The following is a 27,738-nucleotide window of genomic DNA, read 5'->3' as shown; positions in this document are numbered from 1 at the left end:
AGCAGTTCGTGAAAGACTAAAATGCAAATCCGCAGCATGTTTACAACAATGAGTGCGTGATTGTGCCGGGTGCGTGGACGGCCATGCATGCGCGACTTCAGCTGAAGTCGCCGGGATAACGAAGCCGTCAGTGGGGCCACGGAGGGACCCAGAGGACGCTGAGGGACCTCGTGGGCTATAGGGTCTGGAGGAAGCCGTTAATTTTCTCTGTTCAGGGTCCCTTTAAAGTATACTATTAAACTGAAAAATAATGGGTATCAAGTGTAATCAAAATTATTCAAAACTTTATTATATCAATAAAATCAAGAACAAATAAAATCTTGAAGAGATATTGTGGAGTGTACCTTACAAAAGAAAGGGCATCACCAGTACAGAATAATCAAAAGCTCCAACAGTTATAACATAATACCATTATTGTGTGCAGAAAGGGATATACAGTATCTAATAGACCAAAAAAACAAAAGGCATAATCCCCACAGAAACCGCACCACAATGTAATATATCAAAAATCAAAAGAGCTTTATTATATAATACAAGATTGCACAATAAATAAAATCAGTTAAAAACAGGTTCCAGGTACCACACTAAATGATCCTAAATTGTGGAATAATATAATAAATACAATAAATCAACTGTCCTCAACACAATACATCAACAATAAATGACAGCAGGAGGAGAGTTAAGTGATACGTGCAAATAATCAGTGCTGTTTGAGCAAAGAAAGTGCAAAATATGTGCAAAATGAGCAAGGAGTAAGTGCAGGAGAAGGAGGGGCCAATAAGAAACTGCCCCCAAGAGGAACATGGCCGATGAAGACCCCAGAAAGGTGTAGTGGAGAAGAAAGTGGACAACCAACAGAGATGGCAACAAGTGTGATAGAGTGGACGAAGAACTCACCCCTGCATGGTGAAAGGAGGACAGGCGGTGTGGACCAGGATACCCTCTCACCTTCACGATTCGCCGCTGAATGTGGCTTAAACCGGGCATGCCCGGTTTAAGCTGATTAAATTATAATCAGAGTGAACGCTATTCCCGTGCATCGGCCAAAGTGCAGTTACAGTGAGTTTCATCCCTGCCAGTGCTAAAACTGTTGTGGCATACCACATCTGTGGGATGATGGAGTGTGATGCTACGTACACACTTGCTTTCATTATCAACAAAATGATCGCTAGTGATTATTTCAGGTGGCACCTTGTGCATGAGTAGTGTGCAGACATGCTTCTTGGCTTCTTGTTGAGAAGCCTTTACTGTTTTGGGAATAAAAGGCATTGTAGAAGAAAGTTCCATTCCTGATGGATTGTGACAGGGAAACCAGCGACATCAGGGAACACCTGCACACTTTAGATTTCCATTCGAAATGACCATGAACCATTGTTACAGCTGAAGAAAATCTAAAGGGAGCACATAGCTATAGTCTTCCCGATGTGATTATAATCTCTGTCACGTTGGTTGGAGAAGTCACAGTCTTTCTGAAGCTAAAAACACTGTGTTGTGCCCTTTAAAGATGGAACACACCATGGGAACAGTGCAAAATAGGAAAAAATACACTACACAATACAGAGGGCACTACGAAGCTAAAAACATTAAATAAATTATAAAGCTGTGACACAGTTTGGAAACTTGAAATATATGTTGAGGCTAATGGAAACCTGGTACATGCTTTGCAGCATTTGAGAGCTCAGTTACACCCAGTTACATGATGGTAGCTACTGCAAAGTCTGGGGCACTCAAATGCTGAAATTCATATTTGAGGTAACTGGAAACCTGGGGCACGCTTTGATGCACTGGAAATCTGAGACAAAATGTATGAGGCATTGGAAAATTTAGATGTAGTTTGGGGGTTATGGAAAGCAGGGTCCACTAGATAATTGGGACACAACACAGTAGACACACAACAGCTGGGGGAATTGTAGAGACTCTGGAAACTTGAGTGCATAGTAGTTGGGTGGAGGTTTGTGCTTCCTTGCAAAGGTCCTTCTAAGTTCTAGTGCTGTTGTATGGGCATCTGCTTTGGTTTTATGAGTTTGTGTAGGCAAGATACAACAAACCAGTTCATACCATCCATCTTACTATGGTACCCAGCACAATAGGACTGTTCTGTTCATACTCTACATGTATGCAGACAACACACTGTCTGCAGAGTACTATTTTGTAAGGTTACCCACCTCAAACACCTATGATATGTTTAAATGCTTCTGCTCCCTTCGGACAGCTTAATCCACATTACCGCTCATAATTGAAAACCCATATTAGTCAATGAGGTTGCTGATGACACACTGCGGTAGTGTTTACAAAGAAGCCACTTCCGAAATCCCCTTCCAGTTCTGTTCCTCTTTTACATTTATATATTCGAATAAAAATCTTCTTTGTCGCATTGGACAGCATAAGAAGTCTTCCATGTTTCTGCACTGTGTTATCCTTTAATGAGATTGGAAGTTCTGGTTTATGCACAGTCTGGACAATTAAATGTTTTACTGTAAGGTTGTTAATTCCTCTGTACTGAAATTTTCCTTTCCAAGATCTCACTGCTGACATGCTAGGCTCTGCTTACATAATTTGTTGGCATGTCAGCACGGGGAAACTCCTCATGATCTATGCTTGCTCTAATAGACTTAATATACAATGATTCTTTCTTATAATGCCACGTAAAACTACAACTACTTGTTTAATATCATTCTACACATGCAAATCCGAGAGCAAATATCCCAAAAATCCAAATGACTACAGAAAATAATATAGTCTAATCTTGTGTTTGTATTTTGCTAGTGCTAATGCTGCTAAAATCCTTTTCATGCTTCATGATACTGAAGAAAGTAGTTTTTTTCCTTTCTCTTAAAGCAGACCTGTAGTGGATCAATGCAGTGTGTGTTATTATTATTATTGATTTATAACGCACTAACATATTCTGCGGCGCTATACGCTTGCTATAGCTACATACGATGCTAATTACTATCTCAAAAGTACTGGTTAATGGCATTAATTATGCCCTTCTGAACTTAAGAATCTCCTCAGATCAAAGTAAGTTATCTGGTTTAAAATCCAGACATAGCTATTTACACCCCAACCTTCCATCATCATCCTTTCTCCCCAGCCATGCCGCTCCCACACTGGTCAGTATTCTTATTTATCCCATCAAAAAGTAGACCCATGTACTAATCAATGTCATCAGGGTTCACATGGTATAGGAGTAGGGGAAGACTGGCTCTGTGGGGCAGGTGAGCATGGCCTGAAAGTCCTTATCAGAGCCCCTTAATCTTAAAGCACTTTTAGAGTTACCCTCACCATGGCCCGCAGTCACATGTGGCCACTAAGACACTGTTAGCTTTCATAGTTCCCAATATCTACTAGCAGTCCAGTCATATGTGGCCAAAATATCTGTTAGAGGTGATCTCTGCCTCCATCAAGTTTTTAGCAAGTTACCACAAGGCTGAGGACATACTATGAGGTAAACTAGGAAGTTGTAACACATTTTGGGGGAAGCTCTGAGAAAACAGAAAATGAGCACTGAAAAGCTAAGGCAACAGAACATGGTCACTCTAGATTTGACAATTGTGGCAGCACCCATTTTTTTCAGCACTAGTCCTTCCCCATCACCCTTCTCCAAGGGCCACTTCATTGTGTTTTCCCCAGAGCCAAATGTTCCCAATCCTTTCCTGTGTAAGAGGATAGGTCAGGTAGTTGGAATTACAGTTAAAATGTCTCCTGGCACTCAGCAGAGTCTTTTAGAGATAGCTGCCAGTGCTGCAGAGGTACTAAGGGGGCATATTATGTAGCCCTACATGCTTTTCATTTTACAGCAGTCCAGGGGCATTGCTAGCCCCAAAGATCAGTGGCACGTGCCACGGATTTATTCTGGGGTGCCCCAGATGTCTCCCAGGCAGAGTCAGAGCTGTGGAGCCTTTATGGGGGCATGCTAGGAGTTGTGGTGCCTCAATGGGGGTATGCTGGCTGCTGTGGTGCCTCTATGGGGACATGTTGGGTGCTGTGGTGCCATGCTGGGGGCTGTGGTGCCTTTATGTGAGTATTCAGGGAGCTGTGGTTATTCTATGGGGCATGCCGGGAGTTGTAGTGCCTCAATGGGAGGCCCATGGGAAGGGGTCCATTAGAAGGTCAGGGAATTCTATGGGGGTACTGCCAGATGACCTAGCAGCAGGCCAGCCCGCCCAGTAGAAAGCCAGTACTGCTAGCACAAAAGCCAGGTAACTCTGCCTAGTTGTGTTTAAGTGGCACTGCTTTTTTATGTTATACTAGTGACCTAAGCCCATTTAAAAACAGGCTCTAGGTCTGTCAACACCTCGCAAACGCACACGCCCACCACGGGCGCGCACAATCGCCCGTCGCAAGCATGCACACCCGTCTAGGGAGGATAATCAGAAGGAACTTTTCTATCCAGATATCACTTGTGTTTTCAAATTGGGCTAAACTTCTGTTCAGTAACATGCATGTGTTTTATATAATGAAACAATGGATTCACATTGGCATTAATGGAAACTATAACGTCTATAATTATATTGCGTTTACAAGTGAATAATGAGCCCTGTTTACACTTACTCAGCTGTGCCTGCCAACATAGGTCACATTGCAGATCGGAATGTACTGAGTAGGCCTGTAATTCACTGCCAGCAAGCCACAGGTCACATCTTTGCAGAGCACCTATATGGATACCTCTGTAGAGCTCCAGATCTTGGTACCTCTTTCTAAAGAGAGTGCTGATCAATAAATAAATGCTGAGCAAAAAATAAAGTACAAGGTCTTTTTGAAAAATTATGTTTTTTTGAATTGTTCCCAGTCTTCCCCTTAACATATGTCATAATTTTGCTGGCAATGGCATGTATTGCTACTATTGCAATGGCATGCTTTGCTACTAACTGCTAAATTCGGGACAAAATTACAAAGAAATTATGAGAAAATTACGTGGAATTATGAATGATTACAATTACAGACAAAATTAATTACAATTTTTCCTAAAATGTTGCATTACGATGTTACATTGTTATTACGAATTTCGATGCAAAATGACAACTATGCAACATTTGTGCTCATCATCACTAAAAACTGTGCCCAATTACGTCCCCAATACTGTCCTCTACTGAGGATGGCAGCCAACAGACTGCAAGAAAGCAGAGATCTTTCTGATTTTTGTAAAAATATGCCAAAGTAAATCTAGCTATTTTCACTCATCGCTTCCCTATTATCTACACAATGCCCCCAATTCCCATCATTCTACAAGAGTAAATCGCTGGAGGAGTAGGAAAGTCCGATTCTTGCTTATTGCCGGCATGATAACATTATGGTGACTTCCCATTTCACAATTTCTATTAGAATGTTGCAGCCTGCAGGGGATGGTGTTTCTGTATGTACAATAATAAACATTGAGAACCTACTGTAAATCAATAGAGCTGGGCTGGACGGATTATGTTTTTGTTTTAACAACATAGAGTATTTCTTTAATGTAGGAATGATATTAATGAAGAGTACTTGAAATCTGCAAAGAATGCCAACTATTTTAATGGAATGGTATAAGTCCTCCATCCTCTACGTGCAGTCTAGCCTGTGATGCATGAATCATGCCCAGCATTCACTGGCAAGCATGACAGCACCAAGTGACTTTCTTATCTGTTGGAATTTATTGTTTTTACCTAGAGTTCTCAAACTCCACTTTTGTTAAAAAAAATCTAGAACTATACAGTATACAGGGTGGCACACATAAAACTGTCCCCAGCTGCCTGCCATGAGCACTTGAGTATAGAGGCAGCTGCGGGCCGTCCCGTCCCTGTGCACCTGCTACCTGCTCTCTCCCTGTTGTGTGTTTGGGGTCTCTGGCTTCATTGCAGCCTGTGTTACCTATATATTCACTGCCGTCACTGGCTACAATAAAGCTACACAGCAGGGACAGAACAAGTACCAGGCATCTGCCTATATACTCACATACTCGTGGTGGGCAGCAGGAGGTGGTTTTATTGTGCCACCCTGTATTTTAAATGAATGTGTATTTTTTTTGCAATTTTTCAGCCTTAGCAATAGCATTCTATGTACTCTGCTAGGAGTACTCTTAAGACTGTCCAGAAACTCTCAACTTGCTGTAGGAGTAGCTAGCTGCGTAGGCCAGGCACCACACTGACACTCCTATCTTATGGGTTTTGTTAGAATGGCTATGAAATGACAACATTTTTTATACAGCATGTAATGATCTGCTCTGCTGTCTGCACAAGCAGGAAGCTTTTTGACCATTTTTTAGGTCTGATTGCTGCAGGTCCCTGGAAAAGAGACCTGTCTTCACTCTGCAAGTTTCAGAGTTGCTGTTCTGGTGAGGGATTTGCATCCACTTGTCATGTAAATTGCTTAGCTGCTTCCTTTGATGGCTTGCAGTATAAATACCATTTCTTCCCAGAATTCCCTGCTGGTCATGAAGGTTTGTTCCTGCTAAACTTACCTGGAGTCTCAGCCCTCTGCTAATTGTTTGCTAATATTACTATCTTAGAGTAGTTCCTTGGGAGTGCACTAGCATTCCTTCTAGCATAGTGAGGTCGTTATTATCTGTATTGCCTTGTTCTGTCTTATCTGTTGCGATTGTTCTGTCGCCAGTGGCAGCTGACAGGAAATCGCTCTGTCTGTTTGGATCGCATTCGCCCTAGCGTTAGAGGTGGTGGATCTCTCTGTATTCTATCTTGGAGTGTAACCTTGGCTGCGGTTGCTACTGTTTACTCCTTCTGTCTGTCTTGTTGTGCGGATCGCACTCGCTCTTGCGGAAGAGCAGTGGATCCTTTCAGTCCTGTTCCTGTGTACGCATCGCACTCACTCTTGCGGAAGAGTAGTGGGTTTTATCCGACTTGTTCCTGTTGTCTGTTTGTCTGGAGCAAACGCTTGCTGTTGCCTGAGGTAAGGCAACCGATTAGCAAGTGTTTCTGTTATTTGTTTGTTTGTATTTTCTGGGTTCATTTGTTAGTCAGGGTTGGCATGTTTTGTCTCTGTTGCGATTATCGTGCGGAGACCGTGCCGTTAACCTGTTTTGTTGCTGTTGCGCTTCTCGTGCGGCGACTGCATTTAGCTAGTGCGTTTGTTATTTTCCTTGGCGTTCTGATTGTTATTGTTTGCTGTGTCTTTCTTACTACACCTATGCTCTGTCTTTACTCAGTCTTGTGTCGCTATTAGCAATCGCCATTCTTGAGATTGCTTTCCCACTTGGTCTTCACTGTTGTGTGTTCACCGTCGCCAGGTGGCGACTAGATTGGTGGACATACATACATTCTGTCTCTGTGCTCACTCTCTCTCTCTCTAGGGGTTATCTTGCCCTGTATTGCTTCACCTCGTACAATTCCTATCTGGCATCTGTGGCAGAGCAGAGGGTTCATTCCTCTGCACTCCACAGCTCCATCTGCCGGTGGGAATTCCCCTCTACAGGTGCATAGCACCAAAGCTGGGTTCTGTTATTTAATCGCTTGTGGAAGATTTCCGCAGTGTCAGCGCACATCTTGTGCGCTGACCACGGAGATAATTCCACAAACGTTACACAGCACATGTAAAAAGTAATCATGCTGAAATAATGTTTGCCATATGTAGTTGCAATATATAGAATACCAAGATGAAAGCACTGAGTTTTTCAGAACAAAACTGGAATTTGCATGTACAGAGCATCTGGGTTGGCATGAATCTTACTCATGAATGCCTTGTTTAGATGGCTGTGCGTGGGACCAGAAGAAACATATTCAACTGGAGCAAGTTGAATAGGTATAAATTGAACGGTTGGCTGTGGAAGGATCCAGTAAGGCTCTGGACCATCCAGAAGCTTCCACTACTGAAGTATCTAACTTTTTTTAAATCACTACAGATGGTAGTTTGGTGGTTCTGGGAATAATATTCAGTGTTGAGAAAGGTGCTGAAAAAGGTGATATTAGTTTTTGAGGGGTAATAACATTTTGGGAGGTATATGATAGATTTGTGGTAATGTTAAACTTGGATGGGGTATAATATCAAGCAAAGGGGTAGAATTAAAAGGGGGCTATGTTAGGGTTGGTGGGTGAAAATGTGTGAGGTCTGGAAGGAATAGTAGCACCAATAATAGCGATGCTAGATTTACAGATAAGGAAAACATTTGTGACTTTTACCCTTTTTTTGTCCATTTTTCAAATTTCAGTGAAGATTCTCACTTTTTGAGTTATCACAAAACGAATGTTTGCTACTTTCATAGAGTAATTTTCCATAAAAGCTACAATTCCACACTATTATAAATATGGTGAACAGTGTTTAACAAAAAATGGAGAATTGTCATTTTATATGTAAGTCATAAATGGTGATACCATTGTGTGTCAGATGTATGCATTATCACTTTCCAAGTAAAAAAAAAAGAAAACAAATGATGTTATAGTTGCGTGTGTATAGATAGTAGTAAATAAGTTGTCGGCTTTTATTATTATTTTGTAGGCATTGCTTTGGCACTCCTTTAGAGTGCAATGTTCAGACAGTCACAGTCAGTACATTGGGAACGTAATCAGAGTTACTGACCCTGTGATCTTTAATTACAGCTGGCATAAGGAGCCCTTCCCTGTCTTCATGCATTGACTGCTAATCCTTGCTGCTGCTCTACCTGTCTTGTTAGTCTCTGCAATGAATCACTGAGCATGTTTAGACATACACAGCCATGCCTTCTACCGAAGCAGCTGCATGAGAATAAATATTCTAAAAGCCTATATCAGTAAATAATATAATAATTTAATAATTTGGAGAGAATATTTTTCAGCCCAAGAATTTTGCTCTGACAATTTAATCAAACAAACAAACAAACAAACAAACAAAGCATGTATAGGGCCTCATTCATTAAATAAAGTTTAAATTTGCCTGTGCAAACAGCGCACATAAATTTCACCTGATGTTACATCACTTGTGTATTGTATGTGTTATACAGGCAACAAATGCTGTTTGTACTATACAAATTCTGCAACATGCATAATGTAAGTTGTGATGTTTTCATACCTGCTGTAAAATTCACATGCACCATCGGCACACTGAAAGTTTTACCAATAATTAGTGAATACATCCCTGTGCATTTTGCTGAACTTGTGTGAATAGCAACACACACACTGTGCCTGTTAAAATGCACATGCAACTTCATAGACCAGCCATGTTTATGGTTTACAGTCATTTTCAAACAGGTTATTTAGATACAGTGTGTTAGGAAAGAGCATTTTTATTATAATGCAGAGATGTAAACATTCCAATGTGGTTATACTGGCTTTATGTTCACCTGCACTAGCACAATGCAATGCCCATAGCGTGGAAGATTTTTAAATTTGCTCTTTATCTGTTAAAATATAGATGCAGTTGACTATGCAACTTTGTAAGCAATTAATTAATTAATACTTAATTAATTAATACTTTAATACTTATTAATTAATACTTATTCTAAAAATATTCTACAAGCAATATAGGTAATATATATATATATATATATATATATATATATATATATATATATATATATATATATATATATATATATATATATATATAAGTCTGGCAACCAGGAGGACTACAGGAGAGCGAGAAATGACCTCAATCGGGAGCTGAGAGTTGCCAAAAAGGAGTACGCTGCAAAAATGGAACAAAACCTGAGATCTATGGACTCAAGGGCTGTATGGAAGGGGCTGAAGGCCGCCACTAACTACAAACCCCGACCCCAACATGCAGCACCTAGCCTGAAACTCGCCGAAGATCTGAGCAGATTCTACTGCAGGTTCGAGAACCAGGAAGCACAGAAGGGGCGTCTGGAATCACCCAACCCCTCTCCATGCCCTGCAGACATCAACCCGAGTCCACACTCCCCTTTGGCAGTAAGCGAGGCCGACGTCCTGCGCCTTCTATCAACGTTAAATGTCAGGAAAGCCTCCGGCCCTGACGGCGTATCCCCAGCCTGCTTGAAAACCGGCTGTCGGCAACTGGCCCCCATCCTCTCTGATATCTTCTCCAAGTCACTGAAGGAAGGCAAGGTTCCCACTTGCTTCAAGAGGTCTACCATCATACCTGTCCCTAAAAAGCAGGGGGTCTCAGACCTTAACAACTTTAGGCCCGTGGCCCTGACGTCCGTCATTATGAAAACCCTGGAGCGGGCGGTCCTAGCCAACCTCAAGCTCTACACTTCGCCCCTCCTAGACCCCTACCAGTTCGCCTACAGGGCAAACAGGTCCACCGATGACGCAATTAATATCTGCATGGAGCTCATCAATGACCATCTTGATAGGCCAAACGCGTATGCCAGGATACTACTCCTTGACTTCAGCTCGGCTTTTAACACCATCTGTCCACGCATACTACAGGAGGACCTTGCCGCACTTGGTGTCCACTCAAGCTTTCGCCTTTGGATCACAGACTTTCTCACCAACAGATCCCAAGTCGTCAGGCTGAGCGACATCTGCTCCAAAGCAGTGACAACAAACACAGGCGCCCCTCAGGGCTGTGTGCTGTCTCCACTACTGTTCTCCCTCTACACGAACAACTGCAGATCGGAGGCAGACTCAGTCAAGGTCATCAAGTTCGCCGATGACACCACCGTTGTCGGCCTTGTCACTAAGGATAACGTCCAGGAGTACCGTCAGCAGGTGGAGAGAATCTGCAACTGGTGCAAGGAGAACAGGCTGGTGCTTAACACTGCTAAAACTGTCGAGCTAATAATTGACTTCAGGAGGTCGGCCCCCACCCCTCCCCCAATCGATATTGATGGCACTGAGGTAGCTAGAGTGCCCTGTGCCCGTCTTCTGGGCACTACTATCTCCAGTAATCTCAGTTGGAAGCCCAATATCACTGCCATCCAACGGAAAGCCCAGCAAAGACTCACCTTCCTCCGACAGCTAAGGAAGGTCGGCATGACCCGAGAAATTCTGACCAGCTTCTACTCGGCCACCACTGAGTCAATCCTCTGCTCTTCCATCCTGGTCTGGTACGCTGGAGCCACCGCCAGTGACAAGCTCAAACTACAGAGGGTCATTAGGTCGGCGGAGAGGATCATTGGGTGCCCCCTCCCCTCACTTGCACTACTGTACAACAAAAGACTGAAATCCCGGGCACTGAGGATCGCTAACGACCCCTCACACCCAGGCCACCGATACTTCAGCTTGCTTCCGCTAGGCCGGAGACTTCGAGCCATCCCCGCAAAGACTGTTAGACACAGGAACTCTTTTTTCCCATCGGCGGTCAGCTACTTAAACTCCCTCCACATACTTCCATCGGTGCAAGCCCTAACGAACGGTGGAACAAGCCGGGCCATGGCCGAACAGTCGACCGAACCACCCAGCCCACAAGATTAACCACTGGTCATCTCGGGGTCAATTAACAGACTAGAATGTTATATAATGTAATGTAATGCAATTGATTGCTTCTGCTGTTGCTGACATCGATCCATTTCTCTATTATATGTCCCCTTTATATGTCTTTCTCCCGAGCTATATGTATGTGCCAAAAATAATTCCGGGCATGACCAATCATGCTTGGCGAAATAAACGATTCTGATTCTGATTCTGATACAGTGGGTTGCAAAAGTATTCGGCCCCCTTGAAATTTTCCACATTTCGACATATTACTGCCACAAACATGAATCAATTTTATTGACACGTGAGAAGTGGAACGAAACTCATACATGATTCCAAACATTTTTTTTACAAATAAATAACTGCAAAGTGGGGTGTGTGTAATTATTCAGCCCCCTGAGTCAATACTTTGTAGAACCACCTTTTGCTGCAATTACAGCTGCCAGTCTTTTAGAGTATGTCTCTACCAGATTTGCACATCTAGAGACTGAAATCCTTGCTCATTCTTCTTTGCAAAACAGCTCCAGCTCAGTCAGATTAGATGGACAGTGTTTGTTAACAGCAGTTTTCAGATCTTGTCACAAATTCTCGATTGGATTTAGATCTGGACTTTGACTGGTCCATTCTAACACATGGATATGTTTTGTTTTAAACCATGCCATTGTTGCCCTGGCTTTATGTTTAGGGTCGTTGTCCTGCTGGAAGGTGAACCTCCGCCCCAGTCTCAAGTCTTTTGCAGACTCCAAGAGGTTTTCTTCCAAGATTGCCCTGTATTTGGATCCATCCATCTTCCCATCAACTCTGACTAGCTTCCCTGTCCCTGCTGAAGAGAAGCACCCCCAAAGCATGATGCTGCCACCATCATATTTGACAGTGGGGATGGTGTGTTCAGAGTGATGTGCAGTGTTAGTTTTCCGCCACACATAGCGTTTTGCATTTTGGCCAAAATGTTCCATTTTGGTCTCATCTGACCAGAGCACCTTCTTCCACATGTTTGCTGTGTCCTCCACATGGCTTGTGGCAAACTGCAAACAGGACTTCTTATGCTTTTTCTGTTAACAATGGCTTTCTTCTTGCCACTCTTCCATAAAGGCCAACTTTGTGCAGTACATGACTAATAGTTGTCCTATGGACAGAGTCTCCCACCTGAGCTGTAGATCTCTGCAGCTCATCCAGAGTCACCATGGGCCTCTTGACTGCATTTCTGATCAGCGCTCTCCTTGTTCGGCCTGTGAGTTTAGATGGACGGCCTTGTCTTGGTAGGTTTACAGTTGTGCCATACTCCTTCCATTTCTGAATGATCGCTTGAACAGTGCTCCGTGGGATGTTCAAGGCTTTGGAAATCTTTTAGTAGCCTAAGCATGCTTTAAATTTCTCAATAACTTTATCCCTGACCTGTCTTGTGTGTTCTTTGGACTTCATGGTGTTGTTGCTCCCAATATTCTCTTAGACAACCTCTGAGGCCATCACAGAGCAGCTGTATTTGCACTGACATTAGATTACACACAGGTGCACTCTATTTAGTCATTAGCACTCATCAGGCAATGTCTATTGACAACTGACTGCACTCAGATCAAAGGGGGCTGAATAATTACGCACACACCACTTTGCAGTTATTTATTTGTAAAAAATGTTTGGAATCATGTATGATTTTCGTTTCACTTCTCATGTGTACACCACTACGGAAGATGTTGGCGCTATATAAATAAAAAATAATAATAATAATAATATTGGTCTTTCATGTGAAATTTCAATAAAATTGATTCATGTTTGTGGCAGTAATGTGACAAAATGTGGAAAACTTCAAGGGGGCCGAATACTTTTGCAAACCACTGTATATATATATATATATATATATATATATATATATATATATATATATATATATATATATATACATTAAAATGTATACTATTTAGTATTATGTGGGTCGGCCAGAAAGTAAATATTCCTTCTGTGTAATTTACAAAGATCCTGAGCAGGACCCAAAAATGCCATAATGAACTTACCTGGGGCGTCCTCCAGCCCCTCGTAGTCCGTGACGTCCCTCAGTGTCCTCCAGGCACTCTACCCTCCCTCTACCCCGCGGTTCAAGAATGAGTGTACTGCGAGTGCGCAGTATGCTTACGGCGACGGCCACGTGAGTGAGACAGGAGCATGGAGCGGCCTTGCATGTACAGCCGAAGGGGGAAAAACAGAGGGAGCCTAGACATCAAGGGATGTCGCACACTACGAGGGGCTGGAGGACGCCCCGGGTAAGTTCATTATGGCTCTTTCTGCACCGCTTATCACATGACTGCAGAATGCTGGTAACTATTTGTTTAGCAACATTATCATGATGCCTCCCCCACAGCAAAGAGATTAAAAAGAGAAAGAAGAAATAGTCAGAAGATACACTAGCCTTTATTCAATTCAGCTTTTCTCCTTAGTTTTCTCCAAGGTGATATTTTAACACCTTATTAATAAAATCTCACCAACAAGCAAGGAAAAACACAATGATTTTGGAGTTTTTCATCTACTTTTTGGTACTTTTTCAATTGCGGAGTGCTGAAAAAGAGATAAATTATATATACCATATACAGTATACACTATTCTTTTAACTGAAAGGGGACATTGTAAGCAGGGCCGGTTTAAGCAACAATGGGGCCCCAGGGCAAAATAAACCTGGGGGGCCCCCCCAACAGATACCCCGGAGCAAAAATTGGTATTAAGGGACCTTTTTTGCAGCTGGTATAGTCAGGGTTTGAAGCCCCAATCGGTTGGAGCTCCACATTCTGGCTACCCCAGCCTGCATGGGGGACAAGGGGTTAAAAAGTTTCAGGAGGGGGGACCCCACATAATTTAAAAAAAAAAAAATTCCCACACTCTAAACATAAAAAAAAATTTGGGAAAATAGGAAAAAAAATGCCAGGGATCTTCATACAGCCATATTGCGGCTGTATAGCGATCCCTGGCCAAACCGCTGTGGCTGCGTATGGACCCCCTGGAAACCCTGTCAGGAGATTTATTGCTCTTTCTTTTGATACATGTAAAATTACACTACCGTTAGGTACTAAAAGTGACATTTACCACATTTAAAAGTATACTTTTTCCCTTCGAAACTTTAAAATCGATTTTCTCAAAAACTATAAGGTCTTTTTGAAAAATTGTTTTTTTCCTCTTATTCCCAATGATCTCCCTAACATATCCTGCAAATTTAGGGTTTCTAGAATTTAAGGTGTATTTGCTATTAACCATTAAAGTCGGCTTGTTTTTAAATGTGTATTTTTTTCCTTTGAAACTTTAAAATCGATTTTCTCAGGAACTATAAGGTCGATTTGAAAACATTTTTTTTCCTCTTGTAGCCACTGGGGGCCCCTACAAGCTCTGGGGCCCTGGGGCAGCTGCCTCCTTTGCCTTAATGGTAGCCCTGATTGTAAGCTTGGGTTTATGGTCATTAATCACATTGCAAAGATGACAAGAGGGGGAGATTGTGCACTTCATTTACCTCCCACATCTCAAAAAAATACAGATAAGTTAATTGGCTTTCCCCTAAAATTGCCCCAAGACTACGATGGACATTTGATTATGGTAATGACTAGATTGTGAGACCCTTGTAGGGACAGTTAATGTCAAGACTATACATATACTATATATATATATATATATATATATATATATATATATATATATATATATATACTCTGTAAAGCGTTGCGGAAGATGTTGGCGCTCTACAGGATCTTCTCAAAAAATTAGCATATTGTGAAAAAGTTCATTATTTTCTGTAATGTACTGATAAACATTCGACTTTCATATAATTTCCTATCTCAAAAAATTAGCATATTTCATCCGACCAATAAAAGAAAAGTATTTTTAAAACAAAAAAAGTCAACCTTCAAATAATCATGTTCAGTTATGCACTCAATACTTGGTAGGGAATCCTTTTGCAGAAATGACTGCTTCAGTGCGGCGTGGCATGGAGGCAATCAACCTGTGGCACTGCTCAGGTGTTATGGAGGCACAGGATGCTTCGATAGCGGCCTTAAGCTCATCCAGAGTGTTGGGTCTTGCGTCTCTCAACTTTCTCTTCTTCATCTCCATAAAGCTTTTCAGCAGATGGAAGCATGAACCCACTTTTGAACCAGAAACAGAGGCAGAAGCACCTGACCTGGGCTACAGAGAAGAAGCACTGGACTGTTGCTCAGTGGTCCAAAGTAATTTTTTCGGATGAAAGCAACTTTTACATGTCATTCGGAAATCAAGGTGCCAGAGTCTGGAGGAAGACTGGGGAGAGGGAAATGCCAAAATGCCTGAAGTCCAGTGTCAAGTACCCACAGTCAGCGATGGTCTGGGGTGCCATGTCAGCTGCTGGTGTTGGTCCACTGTGTTTTATCAAGGGCAGGGTCAATGCAGCTAGCTATCAGGAGATTTTGGAGCACTTCATGCTTCCATCTGCTGAAAAGCTTTATGGAGATGAAGATTTCATTTTTCAGCACGACCTGGCACCTGCTCCCAGTGGCAAAACCACTGGTAAATGGTTTACTGACCATGGTATTACTGTGCTCAATTGGCCTGCCAACTCTCCTGACCTGAACCCCATAGAGAATCTGTGGGATATTGTGAAGAGAAAGTTGAGAGACGCAAGACCCAACACTCTGGATGAGCTTAAGGCCGCTATCGAAGCATCCTGGGCCTCCATAACACCTGAGCAGTGCCACAGGCTGATTTCCTCCATGCCACGCCGCATTGAAGCAGTCATTTATGCAAAAGGATTCCCGACCAAGTATTGAGTGCATAACTGAACATAAGTATTTGAAGGTTGACTTTTTTTGTTTTAAAAACACTTTTCTTTTATTGGTCGGATGAAATATGCTAATTTTTTGAGATAGGAAATTTGGGTTTTCATGAGCTGTATGCCAAAATCATCAATATTAAAACAATAAAAGGCTTGAACTACTTCAGTTGTGTGTATTTGAATCTAAAATATATGAAAGTGTAATGTTTATCAGTAAATTACAGAAAATAATGAACTTTATCACAATATGCTAATTTTTTGAGAAGATCCTGTATAAATACAAAAAAATAATAACAACTATAAAATGTAATGTAGTAGCCTATCGACACAGGCATCTATCAGATGCACGGAACACTTGATCTGCACTTTTAACAAAATAACCGAAGGATCAGGATGTCTTTCGATTTACAATACTATGCTTCTTTTTGTAAACTTGGAACAAGTGATTTAAAGTCAGTACAGTAATGCATTTATATGGTACTTTATTAGGTGGCAGCCACATGATTAAGAAAAGGATGCAAAGGGAAGTGGTGTTTTACTGGTCAAACAAGGTAACAAGTGACAACAAGTGACAAACAAGCAACAGCTAGTGGCAGGTTTGCTTCCCTACCTTATAGGCTTTGTAAAGTTTGTTACACCCCAGCTGTTTGACTGAGGGTGTGCACAGCGAGTCTTCATCTGCAGGCGACATGCTGACTTGCTGTCACTTGCACATTAATACCTTAGATTTTTGTTCAGGCTTTGGACATGTAATATTTGCTTGAGGAAATCAAATGTTATGTGTTCCAGCTGCAGACATCCTGCCTGCAACCATTCAAACGGATGTTGAGATTGTGCTAGGATAAGTGCAGCAACCTGTACAGGCAGCATATCCTGGTAAATAGTAAAGAATACATGGCAAATTAACACATAACAAAGTACACAAAGCATAACTGCTGCAAATTGACAATGATATTTAGAGCTGGACATAGAAAGATTTTTTATTCCAGCAAGATAAGTAGTGGCTCTTAAAGCACATGCTGTCTGTGTAAGCAGTGCCCTTACACCAGGATGTTAAAGGACATACGTAGGGATATAGCACAGAGAGGCATACATGTAAACAAGGGGTCCGCAGTAATTTGGGCTCTGAAGATAGATATTGATAAACTCTACTCTACTACTGGGCAGTGGGCACTAGTAATTCTTACAGTAAAGTATTGGTAAATTTTTCAGGTATTTCACTTTGGTGAACCCCAACGTCATTCTCACATCAGCCCTCCCTCTACCAATGCTTAACTCTAATTGATCCCCCCCACCCGAAACCTAACCCTAACCTACCCCCACCCACCAAAAACCCCTTCAATATTTAACACTAATCCTAACGCTATTCTCACACGAACCATCCCTCTACTGATTTCTAACCTTAACAGATCCCCCTTTATTTTATTATTATTATTTAGTATTTATATAGCGCCGACATATTACGCAGCGCTGTACAGTGTATATACATACCTTGTCACTAACTGTCCCTCAAAGGAGCTCACAATCTAATCCCTACCATTGCCAAATGTCTATATTATGTAGTGTAAGTACTGTAGTCTAGGGCCAATTTTAGGGGGAGCCAATTAACTTATCCGTATGTTTTTGGAATGTGGGAGGAAACCGGAGTGCCCGGAGGAAACCCACGCAGACACGGAGAGAACATACAAACTCTTTGCAGATAGTGCCCTGGCTGGGATTCGAACCAGGGACCCAGCGCTGCAAGGCGAGAGAGCTAACCACTACACCATCGTGCTGCCCATTTTATTGTATATATAATAGGGTGACCATATTTTGATTTCCAAAAAAGAGGACAATCGCAACAGCATGTGGGCGTGGTCATGTGTGGGGCAAAATATACAAGACCTTAGCAGTGTGCTGTCCAACTTTGCAGGCATGGAGGGACGTTTTTTTTTTTCAGACCACATGGCGGAGGGCCGGCCGACCACAAAATGCAATGAGATTCGCAGAATATTTCCCCACAAAATGCAATGAGATTGGCAGCAGATTTCCCCACTAATGCAATCTTATTGGCAGCACATTTCCCCACAAATGCAATGAGATTGGCAGCACATTTCCCCACAAAATGCTTTTTCCCCCATGCTGCGTGCGGCTGCCTAAATATACCTCCCTCGTTCTCCTCTGACCAAGTCACCAAAGCAAAGAGTGCAACTGGACAGATTATTGGAGGGGATAATAAGATAACAGAGTGGCTAGAGAGGAAGGCAAGGAAGTCCACGCACCTCATGGAGCTGGTGGAAGCCCCAGGTAAGTATGAAAACAAAACTATTAAACATCTCAGAATTCCTTTAAAGGAAACCTGTAATGTCTTTAAAAAAAGTTTCACTTACCTGGAGCTTCTGTCAGCCCCCTGCAGCCTCCGTGGGCACACGCCGTCTCTGAACGATCCACCAGTCCCCTGCCGCAGCTAAGTTTTATTCTTGCTGACTTGCAAGTCAACGTCCACTGCCCCTGGCCACACAAACGTCCTCATTTGCACTCCCATCACCAAGAGCATCCTGCACAGTATGAGAAAACCTTGCACTGCACCCGTGCAGGACACTCATGGCGAAGGGAACGCAAACGTAGATGCGCATGGCCAGGGACATCGAGTTGCGAGAATAAAACTTGACTGCAACAGGAGACAAGAGGGCTTTTTTTTTTAAGACATTACAGGTTTAATAGCATATAACAAGCGTGTATACAAGGTGTCTAACAAGTGTCCAGCTTGTGTTGAAGTACTGTGGCTGGCAAGGGCTTGGGGTTTTCTACACAGTGCACAGCATGCAGGACACTAGTAGTGGCTGAGGCTGCACTCTGCTTCTGTCTGTTCACCCTTCTCCCTCTATTGTCAGCTCACCTCTCCACCCTCCAATCTCAGCCTCCTCTCTCTGTCCTGTGTCAGGCTGTGCACTTTTCTTCTCCCCCTCCCATCTGAGGCTTCCTTATCTTATCCCCGGCATTCCGATGACTTGCTTTAAGGCCCATACACACGTCGGATTTGCGCGAACGACGGGTCGTTTGAACGTTCCGTCGTTCGCACGTTTCCGCATGAAATCCGGCGTGTGTACAGACTATCGTTCGGGAGATAAGACTGGTTACCAACGATCCACCGGGCGGATCGCTGGTAACCAGTCTTATCTCCCGAACGATAGTCTGTACACACGCCGGATTTCATGCGGAAACGTGCGAACGACGGAACGTTCAAACGACCCGTCGTTCGCGCAAATCCGACGTGTGTATGGGCCTTTAGTTTCACACACAGCATGTGTGTTATTGCCGCTGGCTTGTTTCCACCTCCTCCCCCTAGCTGTCGGCACTTCCTAGCTCGCTTCTCCTGCAACACTGCAGCCCAAGCGGCAGAAGAACAGCTTGCAGAGATCCACTGAGGCTGAGAGGAGCTGAATACTGTGAGCCCAAGGCAGAAGAACCGTTTGCAGAGATTATCTGCAAGCGGTTCTTCTGCTGCTTGGGCTCACAGTGTTCGGCTCATCTCAGCCTCAGTGGATCTCTGCAAGTGTGTTCGGCTCTCTTCACTTCACCGGACATTTCAAAAGTCCGGGAGGACAGCCCGGACAGGTCTGAAAAAGTGGACCTGTCCGGGCAAAAGAGGACGCATGGTCAGCCTAATATATAAAGCGCCAACATATTACGCAGCGCTGGATGCCTTCCAATCCCTTCCGATGCCTAACCCTAACCGATACCCCAGTGATGCCTAACCCTAACCGACCCTACCGATGCCTATCCCTAAACATCGCCCGCCGTAATCTCCACCAATATCTGCGTTTCCTTTGCTGCTAAATATCTGTCCACCAACCGCGTAATTACAATATTGTTATTGGATGACCGTGGTGCCCAAATCCCCACTGATATCCGTGCAGCCTTCATTGTTACATACTTGGGTTATGACCATTAAATATACAATATTTGTATTAATAATTACTCCCTAGGTGCCCAAATTACCTGCTTTGTGTACAAAGTGTATATACAAATACCAACATAGCAGCCTGAAATGGAAGATACCTAAGGAATCATACTGTTAGTCATCTGGTGTATACCTGAAGTGGTTTTAAAGTAAAATAGTAAAATATTTTCCAAAATGTCATACTTGTATGTTAATAAATGTTACTTATTTTCCATTGTGCAAGGGTAAACATTGGTGTGCATCTCTTCTGAAAAGTAGGAAGTTTAGTGTTGCCCCAGAAGCCAAATGCTATTCCTCCAATCCCTGCCCAGCTACTACAGTGGCTCCCCATCGATCTTTCTTTAGAAAAAATGGAAAGTAAGGTAGGGAGCTGTGTCACCAGCTGGGTGGGGATGGTGGGACAGAATTCAGCCTTGGACAAAGTTGAACCTCTGACCGTTGCCTCTGTGGGGGTCTAGGGGTCAGGGGCACAGGAAGCTCTCAACCATGCCTAATATGCAGAGTAGTGCAGGGCTCAGTATATAGTATGTCACCTGGTTCTAGCACTAGGTCACATCCACTATCCTCTCTTCACAGCAGCTGTGCAACCTCATAGTTCCATATGGCAACTGTCCCGGCTGTTTATGCAGAACACCCAGGAAGCATAACGAGCTATATGACTACCCATTGGCTAGAGAAAGAGGACAGAGGATATGACTGAGCACTGAAAGCAGGTAGCGTATTCAGTCTTTGCTCTAAGGCATAGGTAATTACTTCTTTAGAAGATCCCTCCAAGTGACTTGTACATGTAAGTTGCATGTTAAATTTTAGGTTGGGAGAAAGCTGACACAGTATTGATAGAATGCGGTTATTGGTGATTGGTAATGGCAATTTGTTGCTTCTCCCCTTAGATTGCTTAACCCTTACCAATTTTGTCCCCAATATCTCACAATTTCATTGGCTCACATTGATCATAGGGTCAGGATCCAATGAAATCAGCTCCTGAACGTCATAACGCACCTCTGCCGTCATAACGATGGCAGAGCGAAGGTCCTGCAGCGATGGGTGAACGGCAACAGTGGCGGGTCCGTGCAGTGATTCATTGGTTGGAGGCGGTTTTAAGTACTAGCAGTCTCTGGTCCTTATGGGGCCAGAGACTGCTGGTATGCAACTGGGTAATTTGATTAACATTTGTTTATTCATTTATTTACGAGATGTAAAAAGAAGGTTATTTAGAGACAAATGTTGACATCAATACAGCAAAGTATGCTTTGTGCCGTTGGGCACCCCGGGTCTGAATCTTCGTGAATCCATGACAGCATGTACAGCATTAAATGATCCAACAAAGATTCAGAGTGAAAGAGTTGCATCTTTCCCATTTTGTTAAAAATTGAATGCAATATTCCTGCCCTAGTGCCCTATCAATCATTGTACTCCATATTTGTAATTCATATTATGGGCTTCCCATGCCATTTTGTTTTTTTTCCAAGACAAAAAAGAAAAAAAAAAAGCCCTGCAAAACTGTCTGCCAAATGACAAGCTATTACCACCCTCTGATGCTAAGTACTATTCCCACCTCCTCTTTCCTAAAAATCCTGTGCCATGAACACCATGATCAAGACTTCACAGCTACTGTAAGGCCGATTCCCCAGCCACGAATTCGGATGGAATTTGGCAGCCTATAGAAATCTATGCAGAGCATCCGAATTCGTGGCCAGGGAAAAATCTGAGGGCCTGCAGCATAATCATCATGTCACCCATCCGAATCCCATAGCCGTGCATAGGGCGGCTAGAGGGATTCAGCTGTGAAACACATGTCTTTCAAGACGCATGCTGAGCACAGTGGAAATGAGCCCTCAGTGCGTTATCTCAGTGCAGGTAACTGGGCAGTGAATGGGGTTTTACTTCTCATTGTTTGTGTATTTTTGGTAAACACTGGTCCTTTTAATTGGATAGGGTGATCCTTGTACCAAATAAAATCAGGTCTCCAAATTGCCATGATAAGGGCTGTGTTTGTTTTGCACACATTTTTTATTCTCTGTTACCTAACAAAATGGGGTTCGATTAGCCTTACTAAGAACCCCCAAAAAGTATACAACCTTTCATGTAGTTTTTTTTTTACAATGTCAGAAGAAAATAGCACACTGGTATACGGTATATACGGTCGGTAGTGATAGAGATGGATTGAGATATAACTGGGCCCTAGGCAAGGTAGTAGATTTGTGGCCCCCTTGTGGTCCTTTTGGTAAGCTGAAGTGGAAAGAGGTTAAATGAAGGTTGCAGGTTCTCCTTTGACACCCACTAGGCCCCAAGCACCTGCCTAGATTGATAGGTTGCTTGGTGGATAATCCTGCTATGGGTAGCAGTGATACCTTCCCAGAAGTAGGAATTTCACCAGACTCTGCCTTCAATCAAAGGGGTCCTTGGCTAAGTTTGAAGTCAGTGCTCTAGAAGACGCAGTGTGCTTAGGCAGGGTCTCTCAACGCATGGTAAGCGTACCCCCGGGGGTACTCGAGACCACTGCAGGGTGTATGCACAGTGGCTTGTTACCTGAGCCAATCAATCTACATTTCACTCCTCCTGCCAGCCACAGCCAGAACCATCACCTGTCTCTTACTACCCATCACCCTCAGCCAGCACCCTCACCTGTTTCTCACCACCCATAACTCTCTGCCAGCCTTAGCCAGCACCCTCACCTGTCCCTCGCCACCCATCACCCTCTGCCAGCCTCAGCCAACTCCTTCACCTTTCCCTCAGCACCCATCACCCTCTGCCAGCACCTCACCTGTTTCTCACCACCCATCACCCTCTGCCAGCCTCAGCCAGCACCCTCACCTGTCCCTCAGCACCCATCACCCTCTGCCAGCACCTAACCTGTTTCTCAGCACCCATAATTCTCTGCCAGCCTCAGCCAGCAACCTCCCCTGTCCCTCAGCACCCATCACCCTCTGCCAGCACCTCACCTGTTTCTCGCCACCCATCACCTTCTGCCAGCCTCAGCCAGCACCCTCACCTGTCCGTCACCACCCATCACCCTCAGCACCTTTACCTGTCCCTCACCGCCCATCACCCTCTGCCAGCCTCAGCCAGCAACCTCACCTGTCCCTCAGCACCCATCACCCTCTGCCAGCACCTCACCTGTTTCTCGCCACCCATCACCTTCTGCCAGCCTCAGCCAGCACCCTCACCTGTCCGTCACCACCCATCACCCTCAGCACCTTTACCTGTCCCTCACCGCCCATCACCCTCTGCAAGCCTCAGCCAGCAACCTCACCTGTCCCTCAGCACCCATCACCCTCTGCCAGCACGTCACCTGTCTCTCCCACCCTTCACCCTCTGCCAGCCTAAGCCAGAGCCCTCACCTGTCTCTCACCACCCATCACCCTCTTCCAGCAACCTCACCTGTCCCTCACCAGGGGCACTTTGCAGAGATGGAGTAGCAATAAGGGGTACTTGGTTTAAAAAAGTTGAGAAACACTGTGCTTAAGCACCAGTCATTTTGGCCACTGAATCAATGCCTGAACTCCAACATCCTATGATCTATGTACAATCTTGACAGTGAGGACTATATGACATTTACAGATAGGTTCAGTCTTGTGTTTACCTTGTTACATTGATGGTTCCTGCCCTGGCTATTATGGACAATGGGAAAAGGTCTTTGCTTTACTTCTACCACACCCAATTTACCTTAGGTCTCTATTTTTCAGACTATTATAAGTTAATCATCAGATTCTACAACAGCCCACAAATCTATTACCTCGAGTATTTTAAATGTTTCCTTGAAATGAGTCACGGCTCATATATAGACATAAAACACATAAAAAATACTTCACATCATCATGAGCTCTTTTCTCACAGCATGTTCTATTTAAAAAACAAATCAGACAAGCATGTGCCTGGAATGCTGCTAAACAGTGATTGCACAATTTCTGCATAATTCGCCAGCAGTTAGTGGCACACTTATTATTGTTCTTTCCGATAAGAGCACATTGTTAAACACCAGCCACTTTGTGAACAGCATAACTAATGTCAAATAGCTAATGCCCAATGACCATATTTCACCATATTTAAATTTATACGGACCCTGAGCTCTGCATAAAATTGCAATGGACTTACCTGGGGCTTCTTCCAGCCTTCCGTAGCTCATGAGGTCCCCTGGGGTCCTCCTGGCTCCTCTCCAAGTCCTGCTGGTGGCTCAGTTAATTGCTGACTTCGGCCTGAAGTCACCCATGCATGCCCCCGCTGCGCGCTCTATTTGTAATCACACCTGCCAGCGTGAAAGTCCTGCACATGTGCAATTCTCTAAGACTGAACCGTCAGTGCGCAGGACTCTCACGCTGGCTGGCGTGATGAAGCGTATCATGCACACGGGCAACTTCATGCCAGGGGCACCGGATGAGTCACGAGGGAGTGATGAAATCGATCGGGCGGGAGGTTGGACATACCAGGAAGCGAACGGCCGGCGGAGGCGGTGGTGTCTGCAAGCTGAGTGGAGGGGGAACAGGAGGACCCAACACAAGCTGTGCCCTGCCAGGCAACGGGGGAGAGCCCGTGAAACTCTAAATGTGCAATACAACCTGAAGCATGTGAGTGCATTTTTATTATTAAAGTTTTAAGTTTTTTACGGAGTTACGCTATGGAGGCTGTTTCTTTAAGGTACATTGCATGGAATATGGGGAGGATGATGGTGGTCTAAACGGACAGCGTCACAGCGGTACCAGGATCCTGAAGTACTGAGGCTCCTGGATTTGTGCATGGTTGGCCAGTCTAACAGTGGCCAATACATCTGGTGAGTCTGCTTACTGTTGGGTGTCCATGGTGGTGGTGGCAGAAGAGATCAAGAAAAGTAATTTATGGCTCATTTTACTCTGGAAAAAACGTCATTCTTATTTGTTTATTTTTGCACATATTTAAAATTTTTCGCCATAGTGCCCCTTTAAGCCACAGTTTGAATTTTACTTATTTATAGAATATAGTAATATTCTAGGAACAGTGCTGACATTCTTTTTATATGTGGTCATCTAATTAACAAAAATTAGATCCTAATGTACTCTCTGGCACACACCCCCTGGTGGCTGGACCGCTCAATGCCTTCCAATCTATTTCAACACACAGACTATCCAACCTCGTGGATGCAATAGATGAGCTAAAACCACTGGAATTGGCCAGCAGATAGACTAGGAGGGAGCAGGTAAGCGACACAAACACTTTACTACACAATATTTCTGGTACCACCACCTATGTGAAGGACAGAGGACCTACTGACAATTTTAAACCTTCAAATGAAAATTGTTAAACACTCTGCTCTAGCTAAACAATACAATCCTTTAGGTAGCAAATCTTCAGAAAGGCTAGGATTATTTATGCAGTGCTTAGAGCAGGTATGTAGCTGAGTAAATGACTTTTTTATTATTGTAAATGCAGTATCAAAAATTAGTAGTAAAGTAACTATTATAGAGACAATAGCCCAGCTAAACTAAAAGGTTAAAAACAAAGAGAATGAATACTTAAGTTTTGGAAGGAAGAGGTCCTTTTTGTGTGGAAATCCAAGACATTCAAAGTTCCTTTGTTTCAGAATACAGGAAGCCGGCTGTGGGCTCTCTTGCCAGCTTCAGTCCATACATGGTGTTAAAATGAGAACTTTTTGCTGAAATTGCTGTGGTTCTTTCATTTAAACCTGCTCTGAGGGCGGAGCTCAGAGCCAGCCCCTGGGCTGGGGCTTGAATGTTATTTTATTTTTGGCTGATATCTTAAGTCCAAAATATGTAATATTTCCATATCGCAGACCACGTTCATCGCACACAAATAATAATAGCAAATTCACAAACTCCAAAGAATATGGATCACATTCATAGCAGATATGAATATTGTAGGATATTCTGTTACTGAGAAGTGGAATAACGGGGTGGTGGCTTACCGCAGCACCGTACAAGAGGGATGAAAATGACCGCCATGTTACTAGCAATCAGACGATATAAATTTCATACCTATCATAAGTACAGTATCTTTTAAAAAGGCAAAAATCAAACAATACAGTTATTTTAGATGTTGCTGTTCCTGTTGCTGGCAGAGTTCACACTTGGCTGCTAGTGGTCTGCTAAAGGAAAATTATATTCAGCTAGAATTCACACTTAGTTGTTAGCTGGGGAAAAGCTTTTAAATCCCAGAACAGAGATGCCACATGTCTTCCTGAATTGAATTTGTGTCATCTCACTGGAATAATAAGACCCCAGGGCCTTTGGCACCTACACATGCAATCTGGATTGAAATGTGAATCACAATCTGAAAACTAATTGATTGCGTTTCTTCATGGTTCATCCGTGACACCTCCCCCTTTGAACGGAGGCTAGACATGCGTCCACAAGACCTGTGGTGTTGCTGCTAACCTGGCTGACAGGTGCAGTTTTACCGGTACAGTGGGATAACCCATTGGGGCCTGCAACTCAGTTCTCCTGGACAGTCTGCTGTCTTTTACCCTTGGGATTGACCTGACATGGCCCTCTCTGGGCAGTGCGGTTGTGCCACTGCGTTTGGATGTGATGTCTCTCAGCACTGCTGACAGTGGATCAGGTATGTCAACAGCCATTCCCCACAACAGACTCTTTCTGAGTGGTGGTGGACATAAGGGAATCCCATGAGAATCCCTGGACTTTACCATCTCCTGACAGACAGCATATGACCTACAATGTTTTGTTACATCCATGTTCATTCTGGGCCAATCAAACTTCTTTATAGGCAAGTGTCTTGGGGACCCCCAAGTGCCCTGCCAGAGGACCGTCACCGTGCGGATTTCAGCACACGCCCCCTGAACGCACAAGCTACTTGGTATTCACATGCCTTTTACCTGCAGTATGTTGCGCAGACTCACTGTACAGTTGTTGAAGATCTTTAAGTAGATGATACACAGTACCTCATGGCTGTATTTAGCTCACTAAATTCCTGTCAAAACTTGTACTGGCAAGATCGCTGTGCACTATCTGTGCATCTGGAGGAGGGTGGACCAAGGAAATTTTTGGACTGAAAAAACACAAGGGAGCTAAAAGACCAGGAGCCACATAGTGTAATATGTTAAAACACCAGGACACAATGATATAATGAGTGTCACTCACTCTTTTCTGACTGCATGTGAACTGATACCACCAATAAAGCTTATGGAGGAATTCCAATTTCCAACCCCATTTGGGCTTGCAAGGATCCTCGAAGATCACACTCCTAGTAGGTAGGTAGGGCTTGGGAACAAGAGCTTTGCTAAAAAAAAACTCTTAACATAGGTGTAATAAGTAACAATAGGTGGATGGAGGTGCCCAAAAACTATTTAAAATAATTGAAAACCATTTAAATTGAGAGGGGAGATTGGCTTACCTCTGCTGCGGGTTTCACAACCCCCAGCAAATATAACTTGACTGTGATTTCAAGGGTTTATTGAACAAAGTAGGAACTGACAATGCATTTCACGGGCATTTTCCACTTCATCAGGTCATTAAAAACCATATAGTGCCTACAGTAAACATAATATGCATAAATGTAAAGCCCTCCAGATATATACATATATATAAATAATCTGGATAATTAATCTGGCCATTCAATTCTCAATTATAGTAGTGCTGCTATTGGAATTATAGATCACTCATTAAAGAGACTCCGTAACAAAAATTGCATTCTGTTTTTTATCATCCTACAAGTTCCAAAAGCTATTCTAATCTGTTCTGGCTTACTGCAGCACTTTCTACTATCACAGTCTC

This window comes from Hyperolius riggenbachi, chromosome 2 (assembly GCF_040937935.1).
Source record: "Hyperolius riggenbachi isolate aHypRig1 chromosome 2, aHypRig1.pri, whole genome shotgun sequence".
NCBI classification, from domain to species: domain Eukaryota; kingdom Metazoa; phylum Chordata; class Amphibia; order Anura; family Hyperoliidae; genus Hyperolius; species Hyperolius riggenbachi.
The sequence above is the reverse complement of the archived record's forward strand: the minus strand, read 5'-3'. Positions refer to the sequence as shown.